Source organism: Alexandromys fortis, unplaced genomic scaffold (assembly GCF_014885135.2).
Source record: "Alexandromys fortis isolate MF-2015 unplaced genomic scaffold, M_Fortis_MF-2015_v1.1 scaffold_27, whole genome shotgun sequence".
Classification (NCBI taxonomy): Eukaryota; Metazoa; Chordata; class Mammalia; order Rodentia; family Cricetidae; genus Alexandromys; species Alexandromys fortis.
This window is the reverse complement of record NW_026067952.1, coordinates 11,612,656-11,626,033: the sequence shown is the minus strand read 5'-3', so window position 1 is coordinate 11,626,033 and position 13,378 is coordinate 11,612,656. Positions and strand designations below refer to the sequence as shown.

Sequence of the window (13,378 nt, the reverse complement as noted above, 5' to 3'; positions counted from 1 at the left end):
TAAAGAAATTATTAGAACTTTCATATTTTTGTTAACTGTTTTGTAGTTCCTTCTGACAAACCTGGAAACAATCCTGTAAACAAATTAAAACCAGAGTCACTCTGCAAGGTGTTTCTAATAATGTTTGGCTACTGGAGGAGACCCATCAACAGAGACATAAATAATTCTTACCTCCTTAAGTCTTAGTTTTCCCATCTGCAGAATGGGAATCATGACTGTTTCTATCACAGATTGTTGTAAGAAGCCACTGGGGAATCTTTGTAGGCGTACAGCTAGAAGCCCAGACCCACATTACACTGTTTCCTTTCCCGTGCTCCTAGGGATTCTGATGTGTGTGTGGGAACTTGCTGATCTACTAAAGTGTTCTTGTTGTTCTGTGCGTGAGGTAATACTGAGTCCACATTCTCTGGTTCCTCACATGATACAGCTTCCTAAATAACCCTAAGATCCCTCATAGTCCAGCTGTGGTCTCCCTCACACATCACACGGCTGCCATGCTTTGACTCCATGTCCGCAATGATATTAGCTACTCAGGCGGCTCTGCTTGACAGCTCAGCTTCTACAGCTTTCCCTGATTCCTAGGGCTGACTGATAGACTGATTCTTCTGCAGCGTTCCCTGATACCTCGGGCGGACTGATAGACTGATTCTTTTCTTGTCTCTTTTCCTTAGAAATAGGGTCTTGTGTAGCTCTGACTGGGAAATCCTCCTGTCTCAGCCATCTAAGTGCCAAGAGTACAGGTATGTGCCAGCACACCTAGCTATAAATTTCTCCATTTTTATAATAATAAACTATGTCTCCCATTTGTTGCACTTATATATTTGTTCCATTATTTTTTTTAACCTGGGTATGGTTCGTAGCATTTGACAAATGAGGGACTTGTGGCTCAGACTTGGCCAGGGTCTTACAGTAATTGTAACTTATTCTAGACAGGAAGACAGTTTACATTCCTTCCTCCAGGCACCATACTTCTACCTTCACAGCCTTTGCTTTTCTGACACTTGGTCATTTGTCTAGTCAGTAGTCTATTAGAGGGTATAGGGCTGCTTTTGGAAGTGTCGACTACTGTTTGTAAAGCTAAAGATGTTAAGGTGAAAGCTTAATAAAGTAGTGTCTTTTCCTTAACTGAGATATGCTTACTCATTAAATAATTTTCCACGGAATATGTGCAAAATATAGTCTACATAGTAACTTAACTTAAGAACAAGCTTAGGGCAATACATATGGCACTTTTATAGTTCAGGAAAGAGTTGACAGTAATGATAATGGTTGAAGTCAGGGAAATGGTCAGGTTTGATCTATTATGAAGGCAAAGTCAATAGACTTTTTTTTTTTTCGAGACAGGGTTTCTCTGTGGCTTTGGAGCCTGTGTTCTGGAACTAGCTCTGCAGACCAGGCTGGTCTCGAACTCACAGAGATCCGCCTGCCTCTGCCTCCCGAGTGCTGGGATTAAAGGCGTGCGCCACCATCGCCCTGCAAAGTCAATAGACTTTACATTGGCCTGAGATAGTATCTAAGAGAATGAAGTAAAAGAGTATCTCCATGAGGAACCTGCGATATGGCTCAGCAGGTAGTGGAGCTTGCCACCAAGTCTGATTACCTGAGTTTGATGCCCAGAACCCACAACTTGTCTTCTGACTTCCATACATATACTGTGGCATGCATACGTGTACACATACACAATGAATAAAAAAGTAAATGTAAAAAATACATAGAAAAAGAATATCTCCAAGGAGCTAAATATGGTATCATATGTATAATCCCAGCACTCAGGAGGCTGGAACAGGGTTATGAGGCTAAGCTATATAGAGCAACTATGTTTCAATAAAAATAAACAACAAAAAGACACATCTCCTAAGTTTTTTCCCATCTGTCTTATCAACAGGAAAAAATGGAATTTCCATTATTCTATATGGATAAGATAGTTGAGGGATGCTGGGTGGTGGTGGCACACACCTTTAATCCCAGCACTCATGGGTGCAGAAGCAGCCGGATCTCTGTGAGTTCGAGGCCAGCATGGTCTACAAGAGCTAGTTCTAGGACAGGTTCCAAAGTTCCAGAGAAACCCTGTCTCAGAGGGAGAAGTTCTGGGAAAAAGACCAAGACTTTTTTGTTTCATATACAAACACACAAATTGTAGTTGTGACAAGTGCTAGCAAGTCATGGAAGGGTTCAAGAATGGATATGACAAGCCAAATTTATATTCTGAAAGAAAAAAAAAACATTCTTTTGATCATTAGTATAGCTGGTGGTAGTGGTGCACGCCTTTAATCCCAGGCAGAGGTAGGCAGATCTCTGTGAGTTCAAGGCCAGCCTGGTCAACAAGATCTAGTTCCAGGACAACTAGAACTGCACAGAGAATCCCTGTCTCAAAAACAAAACAACAACAACAAAAGATAAGTCCATCCTGAGGATTTGTAGGTAGAGGCCCTAGTTGTTTTGGGATCTTTAACAAATAATGACATCCTTTTTGAGGTTTAGTTTTCTTACCTTTCAAAAGGGATAGCAAATCTTGTCAGTCTCAAAAGTTTTTAAGGGAGCCAAGTCTGGTGGCACAGGCCAGCAATCTACTCAAGAGATGTAGGCAGTAGAATTGAGAGTTCAAGGCCTGCTGTGCTGTAGAATTAAGTTTCAGTACAATCTGGGAGGCTTATTGAGATGTAATTTCAAAATAAAAAATAAGTAAGAAGGTTAGGACTATAGCTCAGTGGTAGGGTGCTTTTATGTGTGCCCTAGGTTCAGTCGCCAGTACCATCAACCAAACCAAACCAAAAGAACTGCCACAAGGATTAACTGGAGTTAAAAAAATAAACATTATGACAATTAGAAAAATATCAAATTTATAGAAAAGTTGCAAATACGATACAAATAACCTTTCCCTAAACAATTTGAGAGTAAGAGAAACAAGAACTTTTTCCTCTATAACTAATACAACTCCCGAAACAAGGAAATCAATATTCATCTATTACTTGCCATCTAACCTTTGGACTCCATTGCCACTTTGTGGAAATTGTTCCAGTACTGTCCTTTATAGCAAGAGGGCTGAGCTAAATAGAATTAACATATAACATACAATATTAAAATATAATATATGGCTGCTATGTCTTCTTAGTTTTCTTTAGTCTAGAGTAGTCCTTTAGTCTTGACTATCATGGTTTTCTAAGACTTATCTTTTCACTCTTAAGAGCCAACAAAATGTAACCTACACACTAAATTGGTTGCTATTTATTGCATACCAGTGAATATTAAGTTAGAGACTCTTAAATAAGGTATCTAGATTTAGTGAACATCTATTTTTAAATACTGCTCTAGCACCAGGTTTTAAAATTTTTGATATTCATAGGTAAGTTTCAGTTGCTGCAGTACATATTTAGGTGATAAGAAAGAGAAATCAGGTCTTTGTCCTCATGGGGCTTCCATGATTGTCAGTTGTGATCTTCTTAAAAAAAAGGATGAATGTGAAAAAAGGAAACAAATATAAAAAAAAGAAAATTATTTCAAGTGGGGATGTGGAGGGCATGTCTCCAGGAGCAAACGACTCTACATGTCTCCCGTGATTCTTGACGATGCCAAGGACTGTCTCTATTTTACATTAATTAACTAATTAATTAGTTTGTTGTGTGTGTGTGTGTGTGTGTGTGTGTGTGTGTGTGTGTGAAGGCCAAAAGACTATTTGTCGAAGGCAGTTCTTTTTTTCCCACCATGTGGGTTCTAAGAATTGAACTCAGGTCGGCAGGTGTGGCAGCAAGCACCCTTACCCATTGAGCTCTTTCACCAGCCACCAAGTACTATTAAAGTTGGCATATGAGGTCTTCCTTGCTTGAGGTTGGTAGTCTTTCAGGAAATTGTGAAGCAGTTGAAAAGATCATGTTAAATGCGTTTTTGGCCACAGTTCAAGTTCAAAGTATATGGGTGTGTTCTTGACTTCCCACAGTGCTTCAGGAGAGTGATTTCTCCATGTTCATTTGGTGCAATGGGGTAAATAGTCTGGAATTCAAATCCTGGGCCCTACTCACAGGCTTACATTTAATCCCCTGTGTGACTCTTCCTCTGGACGTGTAACCTTAAAGTGGGCATAGTAATACTTGTCTACCTGCTGCTAGGGAGCTGTGAGGATCAGGTTGAGGGTGACCTTTTAAGCGGCTTTACACTGTGGCCATGTGGGGAGAGAGATGCACCTGTGTTGACTCACTTAACATGTGAGCAGGTATGGCATTACTTTTCTTTGATCTTTATATCAGCTAAGTTTTCCCTCTACCCCCTGTAAGCATGTATTCAATTTCTGGTTAGGTTTCATACTTTGGATCTTCCATGAATGAGCCCACAGATCCACTGTAGAAACTCAAGCACATTTGTTGACTTGACTCCAAATTCTGCTTGTTTCCATCCTTCCTGTGTCTACATATTTTCTTTGAAACTGATTTAGAGAATTTAGAGATTGAAAAGAATCAACAAACTTAAGATACACTAGCAATTATCCTGTCTAACACCAGCCCACCAGCCTTTCCCCTCTTTCAACTCTTTTCCCATGTTTTATTTCACAGAGGAAAAAAATAGAGTCTGAGTTTGTGTAAATTCATATACTAAATTAGGGATAAACAGTAAATCTAGGTCTAGTAACTCCATATTCAGAACCAGGGGATCTTCATTGTTCCATGCAAATATAAGCACTTGAAAATCTTGTTAGAAGTCTAACACTCCATCCCAGCCTATTATTTATTTTTATTATATATTATAGGTTTTCAGCCCAAATTGTTTATACATGAACCTCATCTGTGCAGTAGCTGTGGAGGGCAGAAGAGGATTCAGATACTCTGGAACTGGACTCACAGATGGTTGTGAACAGCCATGTAAATGCTGGGAACAGAACCTGGGTCCTCAGGAAGAGCAGATAGTGCTCTTTAGTGCTAAGCCATCTCCCTAGTTTTGCTAACCTATTTAATCAGAATCTCTAGGAAATAAAATCCCTGAATCTATTTTTATAAGCTTCTCAAATAGTTGTTATATATAAATAGAGTGCCCCTGAAAATTCTTTCAGCACTGAGGTTATAGATCAGTTGAAAGCATATACCTAGGATAGGTGAGGCACAGGGTTCAGCTACCTTCATAATAATGTGTAGGATAGAAAACTGGCATTTTTTAAAGCACAGGAGAAAGGGTAATGGTGAAATAGAGTGGGAAGAGAAAATCCTCTCCAGATTTCCTAACAGATCAATGTTAGGAAAGATGACATACAGACATTGAGGAACTCGATTTTTAGTCTCTTAAAATTTCTTGGCTGTGCATTAGTGGTGCCAAGGAGGCAGAAGTAGGCAAATTTCTCTGAGTTTGAGTTTCTTCAACCATACAGTTTTCAGGATTTTAACATACTGATTTTCTTCCATGCCTTTCCTCCCTGGTTTTGGAAACATTTCCTTTTGGAAAAGGCCATGTTATTTAGGAAGAAAATTTTTTGAATAGCAATTTATAGAATATCATGCTGCGGTGTCTAATGTGATAGCTGCTAACCACATCTTATTTTATATTTGAAGTAAGATTAAATGAAAGAAAACTTTTTCACTCACACACACACACACCATATAGAACTATCACATATAGTTCTCTATGGCTAATGGCTACTATGTTGGACAGCAGTACTTTAGAATAATGTAATCTGCTTGGGAACCCCAAGGCCATCACTTAGGGTAAGTAAAAACGATAGATGTCAAAAGGCTCCATTCTTTAACCTTTCTGGTGATTTCTGTATTCAGTTTTGGAGGTATGCCTCCCTCCGCCTCTCTTTCAGCCTTCTGCTGCAGGGAGAGCGGGAGAACCTACGGGGAACATCAGGTGCTAATTTGTCAGATGATGTTGTTTCCACTTTCTACTCCCTTGGTGGAAGGAGAAAATGACCTGAGGCTGTGCTTACATCAGAGTTCTTAACATTTGTGCAATACTTTACGGGTCATAGAACTCTTTCACATTATTCCTCCATTTTTATAGTTTCAAAGAATTCTTTTTCTGTTTTTCAAGACAGGGTTTCTCTGTACAGCAGCCCTGGAACTGGAACTCACTTTATAGACCCGGCTGGCCTCAAACTCAGAGATCCCCCTGCATCCTGAGTACTGGGAATAAAGGCGTGCGCCACCACAGCCAGCTCAAGTGTTTCTATTCTGCCAGGCACAGAATGTTATGTATGTAATTCCCAGAGGTTGAGGCCAGCTTGGGTTAGTTTGAAACTTGGTTGCCAAAGACTAAAGTTTGGAGATGTAACTCAGTTCTTTTGCCTAACTCAGAACATTTGCCTAACATGTACAAGGTCCTGAGTTTGATTACCAATACTACTCAAATAAAATATAGTAAAAAAAAACAGTTTGGAAGGCCATAAAGTTAATTTTAATAATCTTCATGGATATAAATTATATGGGGGAATTTGTAAAGTGAGAAGTCCAAGATTGCTGTGGTGTCACACACCTTGTAATCCCAGTATTCATTGCAGGATTACCGGCAGTTTGAGGCCAGGTGAGTTACATAGCAAGATTCTGTCTTAATTGCCAAACTCTAACAAAAAAATACCAATGCCACATTCTCTGAAGAAGCATCTAGTACAAATAGGTACATAGTTTCACTGAAAAATCCTATTCTTTTTTTAAAATATTTTTTATGGTTTATTTAACTTTTTTATGTGCATTGGTGTGAAGGTCAGATCCTCTGGAACTAGATCTTCAGACAGTTTTGAGCTGCCACGTGGGTGCTGGGAATTGAACCCAGGTCCTCTGGAAGAGCAGTCAGTGCTCTTAACCACTGAGCCATCTCTCCAGCCCCAACAATCCTATTCTTGTGTGTGTTTAGGGAGGGTGTCTTAGAATCTGCATTATTTGAATATACTTTGAGAAAGGCTGATTTTGCTTGGTTCTCATGACAGAAATTGATTTTTAGTATCTCTGCAAATCTCAGATTCTATGTGTTACCTCCAGAGTTAGAAAGTTCCCAAAGGAGCACATCCTGTCTTTGGATACCTCTGACACAAAGACTTTCTGTATACCCAGCTCTCCAAAGAGACTTAACTACTCCACTTATAGTTACATAGTGCTAACCCACTTCATTCCCATAAATAATAATCTTTCAGAATTATTAGTTCATCCAGAAAAAAAAAAGTTAAGTACCTACTATTGAAAAAGGTTCTGTGCAAGACACTGGGGATTTAGCCCTGAATAAGACCAGCTTGGCCTCTGCCTTCAGGAGCTAGGGGAAACAGCCAATTTTCTTTCATTGATTTATTATTAGTTTTGGTGTGTGTGTTTCACGTGTGTGTAGGTAGGTATGGAGGCAAGAAATTGACATTGGGTGTCTTTTTCTCTGTTGCTATCTTATTTTTTGAGACAGGCTCACATATTGAAGCTGGAGCTCACCAATCCAGTAAAACTAGCCAGCCTACAAGGCACAGAGATCTGCATCTCTTTGGCTCTCCAGCGCGGTATTTCAGGCACAGGCTGCTACACCCAGCATTATTGGGGGCTGGGGATCCCCGCACAGATCCTCATGCTTGTGCTGTAAGCACTTTACTGACTGAGCTCCCTGGCCCTAAAACAGCCAAATTGAAAAGCAAGTCACAGAAGTACAGCTTAAGAAAAACACAGAGAAAATAGGTAGAATGTGCTGATAAAAACAAAAGGGATGGTGCTGTTAGGGTGAGTAGAGGAAATCTCATCTGGTAGCTGACATTAAACTGAGGTCTAGCATAAGCTAGAACAATCCAAAGAACTACAGGAAGATAGTGAGTGAACATGGGGTGTTCTGTTTATCAGAAGCTGGTGTGTCTGGAGCCTTAGGAAGCAGACAAGGAGAATGACACAAGATGAGGTAGAGGAAGATGCAAGGTTTAGGAGTTTGGTTTTTCTTCATTATGTAATGGAATCGATTGATGAGTTTTAGGTAGGAGACTCTGTGGTCTGATTTATGTTTTTAATTGAGCATTCTGAATGGTGTGGATAAAAGGGGGCAAGAGTAAAATGGGAGTCTGTGTGGAGGCCATTATGGTCATCCAGGCAACAAATGAAAGCAGGTGTAACTAGGTGAAGGCAACAGAGGTAGAATTATCTCAAAGTGGCTAGGGCATCCCTCAGTGGCTTCTTCCCCCAAGATTAACATCTGGCTAGTACACCTCTCATAAGAGGTTGGAGGATCTTCGTGCATGCTGGGCAAGTACCTGGGCCTGCCACTCACCTTTCTCCCAGTCCTTTGGCCCTATTTCAGGCTTTACTTGTAGTTGTAAGGAATTAAAATCTCCAATCTGATGCCTTTCTTCTGATAGTAAGAAAGGAGCTCTAGTCTTCTCTGTTGTTAATCACTTAACAGCCTTCTGATGCTTTGACTATGACCTTGAGTACCCTATTGTGCTGACCTTATTTGGAAGAGGCAGAGAAAGAACATGACCCTTGCCCTCTGGGCGCAATAGGAAAAATAAGACCCATATAAATGCAGTACAAGGTTGTGTGTGTCAGGGAATCACAGGAAAATGAAGTGAAAGGCACTGGAAGGGTGAAAGACTTCAGTTTGGGGGTTAGATGAGAGAAAGAGAAACTATGAATGATCTCATGGAGGATGTTCATTTTGAAGGATAGGAGTGTTCTTCCATGGGATAGTCAAGCATAGCCTCACTGAAAAAGCAATGTCTCCTGTAATTCCAGCACTTGGGAGGCTGAGGCAGGAGGACTGCTGTGTGTTTGAAGCCAGCCCAAGCTACATAGTGGTTCCACCCCAGCTTGGGCTACAGAGTGATGCTCAGTCTAAAAATAAATAAAACAAGCCAACATTTCATCAGTGCCTTGAAGAGAAAGAGCAAGCCACGTGGGCATCTTGAGGAACAGTGTTACAAGTGGAGGATGAGGATTCTGGGGATATGTTTGCCAAGCACTAGGGCAGTCAAGTGTATAGAGCAGGAGGGAACAGGAGAGGAAGCCAGAACAAGAACATGTGAGTACAAAAAGGAACTAGGTAATGTAAGAATTAATAGATTATTGGAAGTACGTGGACTCTGACTAAAAACTGCATGAGAACCATGCAAAAAGAATAACACCCTGAATTACCTAGTGGTGATTTTGACAGGGACAATTGAAATAATTGTGAAAACACACATATACATATATGCATAGACATATTTAAAATTTTATTATTTATGTGTATGTATGTGTAGTTGTGCATGTGCCCAAAGAGGTCAGAGAAGTGTTGGCTCCCTAGAGTTGAAGTTCCAGGCAGTTGTGAGCCACTTGATATGGGTGCTGGGAATCAAACTCAGGTCCTTTGCAAAAACAGTATGTTCTCTTAACCGCTGAGCCATTTCCCAGTCCCTAAATATATTTTAACAGTGGACTAGAGTAAAGTTGGAGAGTATACAAAAGGGCTAGTTTCAAAAGACTCTCTGCAGAAGAAGGGCTGTATATCCTGTGTTCTCCCACTAACTGTGGCCTCCAAGTGAGGCAGGGAGTAAGGTTTATGGCAAAGGTCCATCAGTAATCTATCAGTTAAATCTCTCATTAATAGTTCTGTTTTGCTTATGGTGTTCTAAACTTTTGAAAATTAGCTATCAGTTTTAAAAAAAAATTGACAAAAATATATTCCAGACTTTAAAAAAATGACATCATTGAGCCCCATTGAATGAAATTTAACAGGAGCTAAGTTTAGGTACCGGATGCCTCCTTTAGCCAAAGCATGGATTGTGTTTTCTCATTGATTCCTCTATTGTTGCCCCTAAATTGAGGCTAAATATCATTTACATATATTGTTGCTCTTATATAGAAAGCTAAGAGGAGGGAAAACAATTTCCTATCTGTCAAGTTTTAGTTATGTGATCTACCTCACTCACCTGCACATGCTCAGTTTAGTCATGATCTACTTCACTCACCTGCACATGCTCCATTTAGTCATGTGATCTACTTCACTCACCTGCACATGCTCAGGTTAGTCATGTGATCTATGTCACTCCCTCACCTGCACATGCTCAGGTTAGTCATGTGATCTACTACACTCACTCACCTGCACATGATGTGATCTACTCCACTCACCTGGACATCTCAGTTTTTTCCCATTGTGCTGAGAATTGAACCTGAACCTCGCACGTGCTTGAAAAATGCTCTGCCGCTGAGCTGCACCTCAAGCCCCATCCCTCTTTTTGATCTTACAATTCCCCCTGTGGAAGAAAGAAGACTGAACTCTGAGTCCCTGTACTTGTTCTTCTGCAAACCCCCCTTTGATCCCATTCATAGCCAACAGTCTCTTTGAATCTCAAAATTATACCAAATTAATTGTTCTGTTAAAAGTTCAAGGATCCTGGTGGGCTTTGGATCTTGAAAAGGCCAAGTTTTGTCCCCTTCCCCCTTCTAAGCAGCCAGGGTCCCCAGCCTGGTGTCTGTGACAAAGAAAGAAGATACTGGAATGAGTAATGCACCTATATCAATAATGTATAGCTTGTGCGCACAGCCGGAGAGCTCTGCATATGTGAGCTGTGCCCATCTGTTCCCATTCATCATGCACACACCAGGCTTGTTTTCAGTGCTGGAGATACAGCAGTGGACGAGACAAGCCAGGTCTCTGCTACAATGGGGCCTACATTCCTGTCAAGAACATGAATAATAACAAGCAGGTAAAATAAATGAGATTATTTCAAATAATGGAAGGTTTTATAAAAAATAAAAGCAGAATGATTTGATGAAAAGTTTCTAAAAGGCAAGCTGTGCATGTAGGTGGGTATGTAAATGCACTTTCAGGCAGACTCATGTTTGAATTCTTGGTACATGTATTTATGCTTATTTGTGTTTGTGTGTGTAGCTCAGCTTTTGTGAGTAGACTGTTCCTATACTAGTATATATGACTTTATTCAAGTGCATATACAGAGATACACATTGTATAAGTGTGTATACGGGGTACACATTGGGGATGCACGCATGCGGACACACATTTTAGCATTCAGCTGCAGCTGGAGATGTTTTGAAGTTTCTGTAGCATTTGTCAGTGGGCAGTTTTTCTGCTTGTGGCATTCAGGGACATTTGCCACCTTCCTCTCTCCTTGTGCTGTCCCGTTTTAGTAAGCTTGCTATGCTTGGCTTCTCTCAGCCCTAGGAGGGTTAAAGCCAAGGAGAAGATAGTAACTGACTCATCAAGCCAGAAGCTGGAAAGAAGCTGATAATTTCTGTGTGACTTTTCTCAGTAAGAAAAGGCCTGAGATCCTTGCCAATCCAGTTCCTTCCACTGTGAGAAAACAGTCCTGACTTGAATCAGAAGATCTGAGGCTCTATTCTTGGCTCTGTCACTTCTTATTGTGTGACCTTGGCTGGCTATTTCTCCCTAGGTGTCAGTTTCCTCCTTCGTAAGTACTCTGGATTTAAAGAAGGGGAGGGAGCACAGACGGCTTGTTGAGGCTATTATATAGTATTGCATCTGGAAAAGGAGAGCATGGTAGGAAGTGTGGAAGAGGCTGGGCAGATGGTTCACCACCAAGCCTGAGGACCTGGGACCCCCGTGGTGAAGGGTGGAACCAGCTGCTCCCGATTGTCCTCTACACATATGCCATAGTATGCACCCTTCCAAACAAACAAGCAAAGAATATAAAATGGAATTTTAAATGTGGAGGTAGACATGAACTTTGTGGATCAGGAAGCCAGAGAGAATACACTCAGAATAAAATTTAAACTTACCACTCCTACAAGGGCCTATCAGATTTGACTGATGCCCAGCTCTTGTTCTCATCTGATCTCTTGTTCACTATATTCCAACCACATTGAGTTCCTTTCTGCTCTTTGAACAGGCCTCAGTACCTTCCCATGTGATGCTTTTTCTGCCCAGAATATTCTTTCCAAGAACTTCCATGGTTACCTATTTCTTCTTGTTGTCTTCACTGACAGCACTTCCCCATGCTTTCCCCTACACTGTTATCTAAAGTGGTTATCTCCTAATAGTTATCAATATGTAAAATGGACATGTCTTTGCCCCCAAAATTGCATTTCTAGTAATTCATACTATGGATATATTTGCAAATGACATATGAATAAATATGGCCATTGAATTATTACTTCTTAAATTAATTATAACATACAAATAGTAGATAAAGAGAATGGAACCACTCTTGATAAAGAATGGTGCCAAGGCATATGTTTAAATTTTTAAAAAGCAAGCTGATTGAGTTACACATGTAACATTTGTTCAGTTTATTGCTTGTGTATAGTAACTAAAGGCTAAAACTGTACCTCAATGGTAGAACACTTGCCCGGCATGCCTGAGGCTCTGGTTTACATCCCTGTTACCACACACACACACACACACACACACCACTACACAACTGCTTGGGTATGGTGGTATATGCCTATAGTAGGAGCCCTCAGGAAACTCAGACAGGAGGATTATGTTATTGAAGTGAGCCTGGACTACATAGCTATACCCGGTCTCAAAAAGAAACAATAACTAAAATGCCATCATTTGTGTAGAAAATTAGAATCTGTAAGAATACACGTACATAGACAACTTTGCTTAACAAGTGTGTTCCCTGAGTAGAGCACCTTTTCCTAAACCTTACTACCCCGTGCTGGGCTAGACTGTAAGGAGCTTATCCCTTAAAAAATATCTAATATTCTAAGTACAGTTTTAAATTTCTGCCTCCATTGGTATCATAAGGATTAACAATTTTTGTTCAACCATCAAAAAAAATAAAGGTTTATAAAAACCAACCATGTTCAGTGAAATCAAAGTGATAAAAAATATTCCATCCTATGATCATCTTATCTAAGAAAAAGAAAGATTGGAAAAACAGCATGTAAGCCAGGTGTGGAGGTTTAAAGCTGTAATCCCATTGCTTTGGAGTCAGAGGCATACAGAAGAACTAGACACTTGAAGCCAGCGTGGTCTGCTTAGACAGACCTTTCCCCAAAAGACAAATGAAGGGAAGAGGGAGGGAGGAGAGGAGGGAAAAGAAAAGAGCCAGTGAGATAGCCAAGTGGCTAAAAGTGTTAGCAGTGCTAGCCTGAGGACCTGGGTTCAATCCCTGGTCCCACATAAGATGCCAGATGTGGTAGTGGACATCTGCAATCCCAGAATTCCTTCAGTGAGATAAGGAGGCAGAGACAGGAGAACTGCCTGGAAGCTCCTGAGCCCGCTAGCCTAGAGTACAAGGCACAGCAGAAACCGAAGACTCTGCTTCAACAAGATGAGAGAACCAACTCTGAGCTCTGCGCCACGGCACGTGCACCCACCCACATGCAAGTAAATACGTAAAGAATAGGAAAAACAGTGATGGAAAGCAGGACAAAAGGTCTTTCTGTCCTCTTGGTGCCTGTAGAAGCCTGCTGGAAACAGGATTTCTTCTCCCTTCTTTCTTCTTCATCCTCCTTTTTTTTTTTTTTTTTTTTTT

At 40.6% G+C, this 13,378-nt stretch overlaps 1 protein-coding gene across 1 annotated transcript in view; it reads left to right on the top strand.

Annotated features, from left to right (window-relative positions):
* Positions 1-13,378, top strand: part of Acss2 (acyl-CoA synthetase short chain family member 2) — a 35,675-nt gene that overhangs the window by 8,389 nt on the left and 13,908 nt on the right. The window lies entirely within an intron of this gene.